Consider the following 10,635-nt stretch of genomic DNA (forward strand, 5'->3'; position numbering starts at 1 on the left):
TCTCCTCTTAAAGAAACAGCCACGTGGCTGCTGAGACAGAACTGGCCGGCCCGGAAGAGTCAAAGTTTCCGGGGCTCCAAATGACCTGAATACAGGAGTGACTGTGAAGAGACTGGCTCTTGCTTTTGGGGTGAACTGTAGTAAATGTCACAAATAATCATCACCTTTTACATTTGACAGGTTTCAGAGGAACAGCCGTGTTAGTCTGTATTCGCAAAAAGAAAAGGAGTACTTGTGGCACCTTAGAGACTAACCAATTTATTTGAGCATGAGCTTTCGTGAGCCACAGCTCACTTCATCAGATGAAGTGAGCTGTGGCTCACGAAAGCTCATGCTCAAATAAATTGGTTAGTCTCTAAGGTGCCACAAGTATTCCTTACCTTTTACATTATGTCACCAGAATAAATATTCCCCTGTGGACAGTTAGGAATAATATGAACAATACCTTTGCAGTGCGAAACTGGGGTAGAGGGTGAACCTCATTCTTCATGACTGTAACATCAGAAGATTGAAGCCCTGACTCTCCGTGTGGACAAGACTCAGTCTGAGGCCGAAAAGAGAAGTCAGAGAATAGAATAGCATTAAGGAATCCTGAGTTCTGACCGGACACCAAACAACGTTCTGTCCCGGAATAAGTGATCGGTTGGAAATACTAAACAGTGACACTGCACCCCGCATTCTTCATAGAAATGTTATTATTATATGATTATGGTGTAACTAAAATATGTTTTATGCAACATGGGTCATGTAAGATGTCCTTGGAAAGGTACTGAATACATCCAGTGCTGTGAGCTGTAGCTCACGAAAGCTTATGCTCAAATAAATTGGTTAGTCTCTAAGGTGCCACAAGTCCTCCTGGTCTTTTTGGGAATACAGACGAACACGGCTGCTACTCTGAAAACTATGGTTACTGAATATGATTATCCTGTTTGTATGCATGTATCAATTCTGTATCTAAAGTTAGAGATATTGACTCTGTAGCAATTACAACTGTGTTTTCACCTGGGGAACGCCCACTAGACAGTGAGCACTCAAGCTGGATGGGCCATTAGGAAGGAAAGTAGAACTGTGAAGATACTAATCTCCCTCCTTCCTGAGAAGTCTCCTAGGAGGCTCCTTAGACACTGCAAGGTCAGGTGATCCTGTTACCTGGCACTGGCCACCATCTTAACCTGGTACTTTCCCACTGGGATGGGTGTGGGTCAGACTAGGAGACAAAGGATTCCTGCCATATACTAAAGCTATATAGGGGAAGGAGTGACACCATCAATGATTCTTCTCGGTTTCTGTGCCCAAAGAAACACTTAGAAACACCTGAGAAACAAGGACTGAACTGGGGAGAAGGGCTGAATGCAGGTTAGAAGGATTTCTAGCCTGTGAATGAAACACCTGGGAAACCCAAGCTGTGAAGCTAATGCAGCTTGTGCCTTGTGAATCTGCCAACCTGTTTGCACCATCACTTAAGATGAGGATCTGCTCTTTTTCACCAACCTCTTTAGTATATTAAGCTTAGATTGTGGGAGTTGTTTGTTTGTTTGCTAAGTAATCAGCTTTGATCTAAACAACGAGGAGTCCTGTGGCATCTTAAAGACTAACACATGTATTTGGGCATAAGCTTTGGTGGACTGGAACCCACTTTATCAGATGCATGAAGTGGAAACTTTAGTTTGGCAATGTAATGATGCTAGTTCTGGCAGAACCCATCTGAGAGTGCCAATTCAGGACAAATTGCTTAAAGCAGGTCAGTTACAGCCCAAGGCTGGGGTTTCTGTGCACACCAAGACAAATCAAACCAGCCAAACAGAGAAGACTTTGGTTTTACCCCACTGGCTAACCACAAGTCACACAAGCAATTCCCTTAGACACTCCAGGTTCTCACTATCACCACCAGTGCCACTCCTTATGAGGACAAATGGTTATGAAAACCAATACCCCAGTAAAAGAAAAAAGCTTCTCTCGATCCCAAAGGACCAGACCCCAGTCAATATACAAATCAGTTCTTCCCCACAAATCACACTGTTGCCAATCCTTTCGAATCTAAAATCTAAAGGTTTATTCATAAAAGGAAAACAATATAGATGAGAGCTAGAATTGGTTAAATGGAGTCAATTACATACAGTAATGGCAAAGTTCTTGGTTCAGGCTTGCAGCAGTGATAGAATAAACTGCAGGTTCAAATCAAGTCTCTGGAGAACATCCACAGCTGGGATGGGTCTTTCAGTCCTTGGTTCAAAGCTTCAGTGTAGCAAAGTCCCTCCAGAGCTCAGAAGCAGGATTGAAGACAAGATGGAGGAGCTGCAGCAGCTTTTTATAGTCTCTTGCCATATGGTCTTTTTTTCTTTGTCCCAAAGACAAGCTGTCCATCACCTGGCCTGGAAAAACCTCAGAGTTCTGTCCATAGGCAGGTCCCTGCATACCTTGCTGAGTCACAAGGTGTGTCTGCCTTCTCTCAGTGGGTCAGTTGTATAGCTCATGGTCCTTAATGGGCCATCAAGCAGGCTAGGCAGAGCTGACACCAACTTGTCTGGGGTAGCACCCAAAAGCACAGCATAAGTTTGAAATACAGACAGTACAGAGCCAATACTTATATCTTTAAATACAAAAATGATACATGCAAACAGATAGCATAATCCTAACCAGTAAACCATAACCTCGTCTTAGACACCTTATATGACCCCCTTTATACAAGATTTGGTGCCACTACAGGACCTTGGTTGCAACAATGTTCTATATGGTCCCAGTTCAAGTCAATAACGTCACAGGCAGGTATATATACACATGCAAAGATGGGTGTGTTACATTACTATGCGGAGGACCAGTGTTAACAAGGTCAATTCAATCAGAGTGAATGTGGCCTACTCCTAATAGTTGATGAGAAGGTGTGAATATCAAAAGGGAAAATTACTTCTTGTAGTGAGCTAGCCACTCCCAGTCTCTATTCATACCCAGTCTGATAGTGTTACATTTGCATACGAATTCATAAGGGGGGGGAAAGGAGCTGTGCATCTCTCCCCACACATTAAGGGAGGGAGCAAATTTCATGAGCTTACGCTGTGTAGCTCCCTATACAGCGCAAGACAATATAACTTTGGGTTCATGCTCCAGAAGGGTTTTGTGCACTTGAGTGCTGGGCAATTCCCTGAGCAGAGGCTCCCCCCACAGCGCTGATGGCAGTCTCTGTGTGATTCTACAGCTGGGTGTGGCCCTGCCTGTGTGTGTGCTGGGGAAGGCTGGCGGGCCTGGCGCAGTACCTGAGGTGGCAGCCCAGAAGTGGGGTTCAACCCGTCACACTAATATTTACTAAACCACATCACAGACATAATACCTCTAAATAAAGAGTATTGACAGTTACACACAGGTAGGGTTGCCAACTCTCTCAGACTAGACTGACTGGATGCCGTTGATGCAAAATGGTGTCCGGTCCGGGAAAGTTGGCAACCCTACACATAGGGGGTGGCACATTAGTCACTGGACCAATGGGTCCTATGCCAGGGGCCACAGCCAATTAGGGGACCACTGGAAGCGCTCCCATGCCCTGACCAGCACATCTGCCCGGTGCTCCTGTGGGGGAGCATGGGGGAGAGGGGAGGGAGACTGCAGGAAAAAGGGGTGGGGAGAGGCCCCCACTTGCTCTGGCCCAGGATCCCACAAATGCCGAATGTGCCACTGCACACAGGGCTGTCTCTGACTCTGGACAAGTAAATATGATTATATTTTAGCTACACTGTCATAAATATAAAGGGAAGGGTCACCACCTTTCTGTGCACAGTGCTATAAAATCCCTCCTGGCCAGAGGCAACACCCTGTCACCTGTAAAGGGTTGAGAAGCTAAGATAACCTCGCTGGCACCTGACCAAAATGACCGATGAGGAGACAAGATACTTTCAAATATGGAGGGGAGGGGGGGAAACAAAGGGTTTGTCTGTCTGTGTGATGCTTTTGCTGGGAACAGTCAGGAATGCAGCCTTACAACTGTTAGTTAGTAAGTAATCTAGCTAGAAATGCGTTAGATTTCCTTTTGTTTAATGGCTGGTAAAATAAGCTGTGCTGGATAGAATGCATATTCCTGCTTTTTGTGTCTTTTTGTAACTTAAGGTTTTGCCTAGAGGGATTCTCTATGTTTTGAATCTGATTACCCTGTAAGGTATTTACCATCCTGATTTTACAGAGGTGATTCTTTTACCTTTTCTTTAATTAAAATTCTTCTTTTAAGAACCTGATTGCTTTTTCATTGTTCTTAAGATCCAAGGGTTTGGGTGTGTGTTCACCTGTACAAATTGGTGAGGATTCTTATCAAGCCTTCCCCAGGAAAGGCAGTGTAGGGCTTGTGGGGATATTTTGGGGGAAGACATCTCCAAGTGGACTCTTTCCCTGTTCTTTGATTAACATGCTTGGTGGTGGCAGCATAAGGTTCAAGGACAAGGCAAAGTTTGTACCTTGGGGAAGTTTTTAACCTAAGCTGGTAAGAATAAGCTTCGGGGGTCTTTCATGCAGGTCCCCACATCTGTACCCTAGAGTTCAGAGTGAGGAAGGAACCTTGACAAAAAAGAAAAAGAAATGGAGGCAAAGGGAAAAGAGAGGAAGCATGCACTGGAGATAGAGAAGGCAAAGGCTCAGCAGAATATACCGGATAACCCTAACAATCCTTCCCCAACAATCCACAAATGGGAACAACTATGTCCACAGTATGATGAATCCAGTGATATTGCTGAATATTTTCTCACCTTTCAGAGACTGTGCACACTCCATCAAATTCCTGAAGCTCACAAGATGACCACATTGGTCGCAAAATTGACTGGAAGAGCTCTGGACATAGTCAATAAGATGCCTATTGGTGAGGCTTCTGACTATAATAAATTCAAGGATTTGGTTTTAAAGCAATTTCAAGTTACACCTGAAACTTACAGAGTAAAATTTAGAGTCCTTAAGAGAGGACCTGGACTAAGTAATGTGGCTTATATAAACCAGATGAAGGATCTGTTAGATAAATGGGTCAAAGGAAGGGGTGTAATTAACTTTGAAGGAATGTGTGATTTGATGACTCAGGAGCAATTCCTGAATATATCCAAGGAGGATATAAAACAGTGTTTATGGGATAAGAAAATGGACTCAGCAGAAAGTCTTGCTTCTTATGCTGATCAATCCGAGCAGTCCCAGACTGCCAGAGAGGCGGGACAAACTGGAACAAAATGGGTGGAGGGAGGAGAGAGAAACGACCCTGGTCACAGTTGGAGCGGATACCAGAAGGGAACCCTCAGACCACACCCTACTACCGGGGGCAGCCCAAGACCCCAGCTACACACCAAGGAACACTCCAGACACCTTATCGTCCCACCACACCATTCTCCAGCAACGCAACCCACCTCGCCCCAGTGACTCATCAGCTGGACGATGTTTTAAATGTAATGAGCCTGGGCATGTAAAGGCCAACTGCCCCAAGATCCCCAACAGATTACAGTTCATTGCACTGGAATCACACCAGAGAGCTATGGAGGGAGCGGAGCGAAAGAGGCAGAAAAAATAAACAAATATAGAGAATCCCTCTAGGCAAAACCTTAAGTTTCAAAAAGACACAAAAAAACAGGAATATACATTCCATCCAGCACAGCTTATTTTACCAGCCATTAAACAAAAGGAAATCTAACACATTTCTAGCTAGATTACGTACTAACTAACAGTTGTAAGGCTGCATTCCTGATCCGTTCCCAGCAAAAGCATCACACAGACAGACAAACCCTTTGTTTCCCCGCCCCCCACCCCGTCCAGATTTGAAAGTATCTTGTCTCCTCACTGGTCATTTAGGTCAGATGCCAGCGAGGTTATCTTAGCTTCTTAACCTTTTACAGGTGAAAGGGTTTTGCCTCTGGCCAGGAGGGATTTTATAGCACAGTATACAGAAAGGTGATTACCCTTCCCTTTATATTTATGACATACGCTTTTATCATTAACATCTGAACCCATCATTAAAATATTATATCTCTCCAGCTAGTTTCTTCTAGCTCCTCCTTCATCCTTTCTCTTTTCAGTTTCTCTTGCCCAGCAGTGGCAGGAGGTGCTGAGGAGAGCTAGAAAACCCTGCCTGGAAGAGAAAAGCAAACAATGTCTGGTGAAGTTGCTGAGCTGGAAACTCCATCCGAGAAAAATAAGAAAGGTCAAAGCTTGAGGAGCCTGAGGAATTCAAGCTGCTGCCTCCTCCTCCTTCCCCATTTGGCACCAGCCTCCTGAAGACATTGGCTCTCCCTGGGGCTGCTCTGGGTTTAGTGACTAGCTCTGCTCTGACACAGTTCTCCAGCTCTGGCAGACGTCTGGCTCCTTGCAGACATTCTGGGCCAATGTTACTATTATTGAATCACGCTGTGATTGGACACATTGGTGCAGCTGGGAAGTGAGAACTGGCTCCATTGCTGCAAATATGTTTCTCTGAGCCCTGCTGCTCCTTGGCAGCCAGATGCCAGGCCCTAGTGATTTAAACCAGGAGCAGACAGATACAAATCACACCCCTTATACCACTGGGAGTGAAAGAGCTTCAACTTTGTCCCAGTTTGTCCCTTATCTGAGAGAGATGGTCTCCTGCAGCAGTTCCCCTGCCATTAACATGCCTGAGGCCACTGCTGGAATTGCTGCTGTGGGGAAGAAATCTATAGTTCATTCCATTCTAGCTGCCTTTGAACGTGATGTATCAGCCCGAAAGAAGATGGAAGCTCAGCGCCATGTGCCCTGCAGAGCTTCCAAATTCTTGGGGTTTGTGGAATGTTCCTCATTCAGGCGCCTTCTGTTGCATGTCAAAGGCAGATGCCATGACAAAGACACCTGTGAAAGGAGACACCCCTATCAAGTGCCCTGCAGTCCACTGCACTAGAAGCCACGAGTGTGAGGGTTTGAATCTCATTTCTACAGGTTTGTGCTTGTATTGTCCTGAACATCCTAATCTTTGTTAGTGATAAAACCTCATATCCCCTCAAAAGCAGTTAAGCATTAGACATGTTCTCTCCGTGCTTCACCATTAAGGTAGCGGGGAAGTGTGATATTTTGGGAAATCTGCCTTTACACCTTATGAATGCTGGTTGCTGTTGTGAGTGGTTGTTAATGTATTTTTGAACGTGTCTGTGAATTCCACTGTTTCTGGCAGCACCTTCATCTGATACACACCAGACAGAGGACAATAGGAAGCGCTTAACCTAAATGTCCGTGCTTTGACCACACAACTGTTATGCTACCTAGCAATTGTACCCTAAGGGAAACCTGTTTTCCACCTGTCCTCTACAGGCGGCTGGTGTCGGAGGAATGGAATGTTACGGAGCAGAAATCCAAGGTGTGATGCTAGCTTTTAAAAACCACAGAAGCAGGGTAGGTCAGGAGAATACTCCCAGAGAGCCACACAGAACAGGAAGCGTTGGGCAGGAGAGAAGAAGGGGTAAGGACTGGCCAAGGTCAGAGTAGAAGAGCTGGGGGAGAAGCCTCCAGGTTTCAGCACACAAGGGATGCATGGCAACAGAAGGATGCTGGGTGAACTCTGACCCCAGCCCAAAGAGTGCTCTGGAGTAGGGAGGAAACATGTGGGTAGGGTTTGGTTTTGTGTAGGTCTGTGTGATGCTTCTGCTGTGAAAAGGCAATGCTGTGTTTGAGTCCTGTGCAAAGTTAGTCTGTTATGTGCTACACTTATCACATGCCCCTAAAAGAGTTAGCCTGTAACCCAGCAGGCTCACCCCTCAGATGGGATGCTGGGAGAAGGTGTGTTTCAGCTACTGGGGTAGCCTGGGGGTCAGTGGTGGACGGTAGCCTAAGGCAGGTGGGCTGAGGAGCTTCATTTCCATGGGTAAGAGAGTGAGACATACTGCCCAGGAAACATACCAAGGAGGCCAAAATACTGCGTCCTGCTGAAACCCAGGGAAGCTTTAAAACACCCCATGATCCAGGGGCTGGATTCCCCTCCTAGCACTCTGGTCGGTGGGGACACTCAACCAGACCTGTGACAAGTGGCTGCACAAGGTCACTGCAGGAGGAAGAGAATACTGTTTTGAACACTGTTTGCCAGAAGCTGGGAATGGGCGACAGGGGATGGATCGCTTGATGATTGCCTGCTCTGTTCGTTCCCTCTGGGGCACCTGGCATTGGCCACTGTTGGAAGACAGGACACTGGGCTAGATGGACCTTTGGTCTGACCCAGTACGTCTGTTCTTATGTTCTAACCCATAGCAGCATAGCCACCCAACAGACCTGCCTATCAGGATTTCTGAATGGTCTATATGGTATTTGGTTACCTATCACTAACCACAGCACCACAACAGAGCCCAGGAGAGAACCCAGGAATCCTGATCTCCAGTCTGCTGTCTAGTAAACAGCTGTATATGCTGCAGAATGTGTGTCAAGCACCCCTCCCTCCCCGGGGTTGAGCCACAGAAACAATAGCAATTACTCCTGAAACTCAAGTAATAGATAGGGTGATTTTGTGGTTGCAAGTCATAATTTTCCCCCGAGATTTTTCAATGCTTTATTTCATTTAGACCATAGTTAAACTGTTATAATCTGTAGCCTCTCCGCCCCCCCCCCCCCCGCCCGTCACTGGCAAGCAGCCTGTGGGGGCCCGGAGAGGAGCGCTAGGACCAGGGAGAAAGTGGGCAGGGGGAGGGATCCTGTTTACCCCTCCCCAGCCCTGCTGCGCCTGCAGTTTACTCCTGGCACCTCCCTCGCTCCAGGGACCAACCCTAGCTCCCGCCCCGCTGTGCTTTTGCCCCCAGCCCCTGCCTTGCTCCAGTCAGCAGGGACTAATCCTCCCGCCGTGCCCCATTGTGCTCGTCTTGCCCCTGGCCCCTGCCTCGCTCCAGCTGGGGACCAATCCTCCCCCCCCCCACCCGTCTCGCTGTCAGGGTGGATAACAATCAATGATTTAAAAAAAAATTAAAAAATTGGATTTTTTGGATAAAATGCTTTTTGAGAAAAAAACCTATCTAAAGATAGTTTTAATTAAGATAGGTTATAGCTCAAAGATCGCTCATCATGGAATAGGGATGATAAATTATATTTCTATCGTATGAGACAATATATTCATGTAATGTCTGAGAAAAGTTTTGTAAATGAGTTCTAATAGTTGATGGATTAGGGACCCAATCTTATGGGGTTCAACAGGCTTCTGTATAGATTATTTAGGTTAATCTTTCCATCTACCCAATGGGACTCAGTGCTCAGTCTAGAAGACACCATCAGAGATGCTTAATTTTTCAGTTCTCAAACTGTGGATTTGTGTCTCCAGAGGTAACATGCTTGTTAACAGCAAAAATGTTTTAAAATAAATAAATAATATGTAAAGGTGAGAAATAACTGACCTCACCTCTATTGTCCCTCTGCAAATTTGTGTACATGGAGTCAATCCCTTTGTACCTCTCTCTAAAAGTGCAAAGTTTCAAAAAGTTCAATGAATAGAAGACTGTTGGGGGCAGAATAGATCTGGACAAGGAGAAGAAGTCTGGAGATAAATGTGAGAAGTGAGGGACATATGCTTTTTTGTTAAAATATTATATGTTTGCTGTTGAAGAAAAAATCCAGAATACTTAACGTTGTTTTCGTTAAATAAAACAATTGAAATGTCTGTCTGGTGATGTTCTCCTCCTAATACAGCCTGGCAAGAAAATCCTCCAATTATTAATGATTAACCTGTTGAATTGGAGATCATTCACCTCCCAATGACAATAAATATCTGCTTCAATTACCTTTGGTAAATGAAATAACCAATCATTCATTTTCTGCTATAGCTGTAAAACTAATCCGAAAAGTTTTCAAAATAAATCACTGTTTAAAAATGTATAGTGTGTACCTTCTAAAAATGAAACCTACATCGATCTCTGAGTTGTGAAGAATATGTATTAAGGTTGTAACAACAAACAAGAATGCACATTTATATAGAAAACCCTGATTAAATCGAGACTTCCTGACTAGTGATTTAAATCATGATTTAAATCAAATGCGCCCTGCCTGCTGTGCTCTTGCCCCTGGCCCCTTCATTCCCCAGGGGGCCCCACAAATATGTTTGGCGCCGGGCCCACAAAAAGCTAATCCGGCCCTGTTTAATACAGTCCTAATAACCATTATATTTTTCATCTCCTGCGCCAAATGAAAACTCCCCTTTTAATTACTTCAGTAATAAACAGCCCTTGTACGCTACACTGGAGTTTATGGTGAAGGGAGTGTCTTTATTGCTGTAAGGTCGAAGGTTAAAGCCCAACCTCTCTCTGTTCTCAGGTACAAATCAAACAGGGACCAAACTGCGTAAGTTGTTAGTTCTAAGTCCTGACTGGTCAGCTGACATAGTGCTCCCCTTGTGACAGGATCCCCCGCGTGCAAACTGGATCTGGGGTACCACTGTGGCCCCTTACGTCTCCAGCCTGGGCTGTCTCTCACAATGCTTTGAAGCAGTAAACCCCATTGGGAGCTGTCATCACTCAGCACAAAAATAGGTGGAACCCCACACCCAGCTGGATTGCCTGAATGCTCCCAGAGCCACTCACACATCACACAGAGAAAGACACCAGCCAATATCCCCCAGCTCCCCAGCCTTGCACCCCAGTGTAAGTTTATTGCCCAGTGTGGAGAGGACATGCACCAGCCAGAAATGGAAATCCAGCTGAGGTGAGAAAGGAG

The sequence above is a fragment of the Caretta caretta genome, chromosome 14, assembly GCF_965140235.1.
Source record: "Caretta caretta isolate rCarCar2 chromosome 14, rCarCar1.hap1, whole genome shotgun sequence".
Classification (NCBI taxonomy): Eukaryota; Metazoa; Chordata; order Testudines; family Cheloniidae; genus Caretta; species Caretta caretta.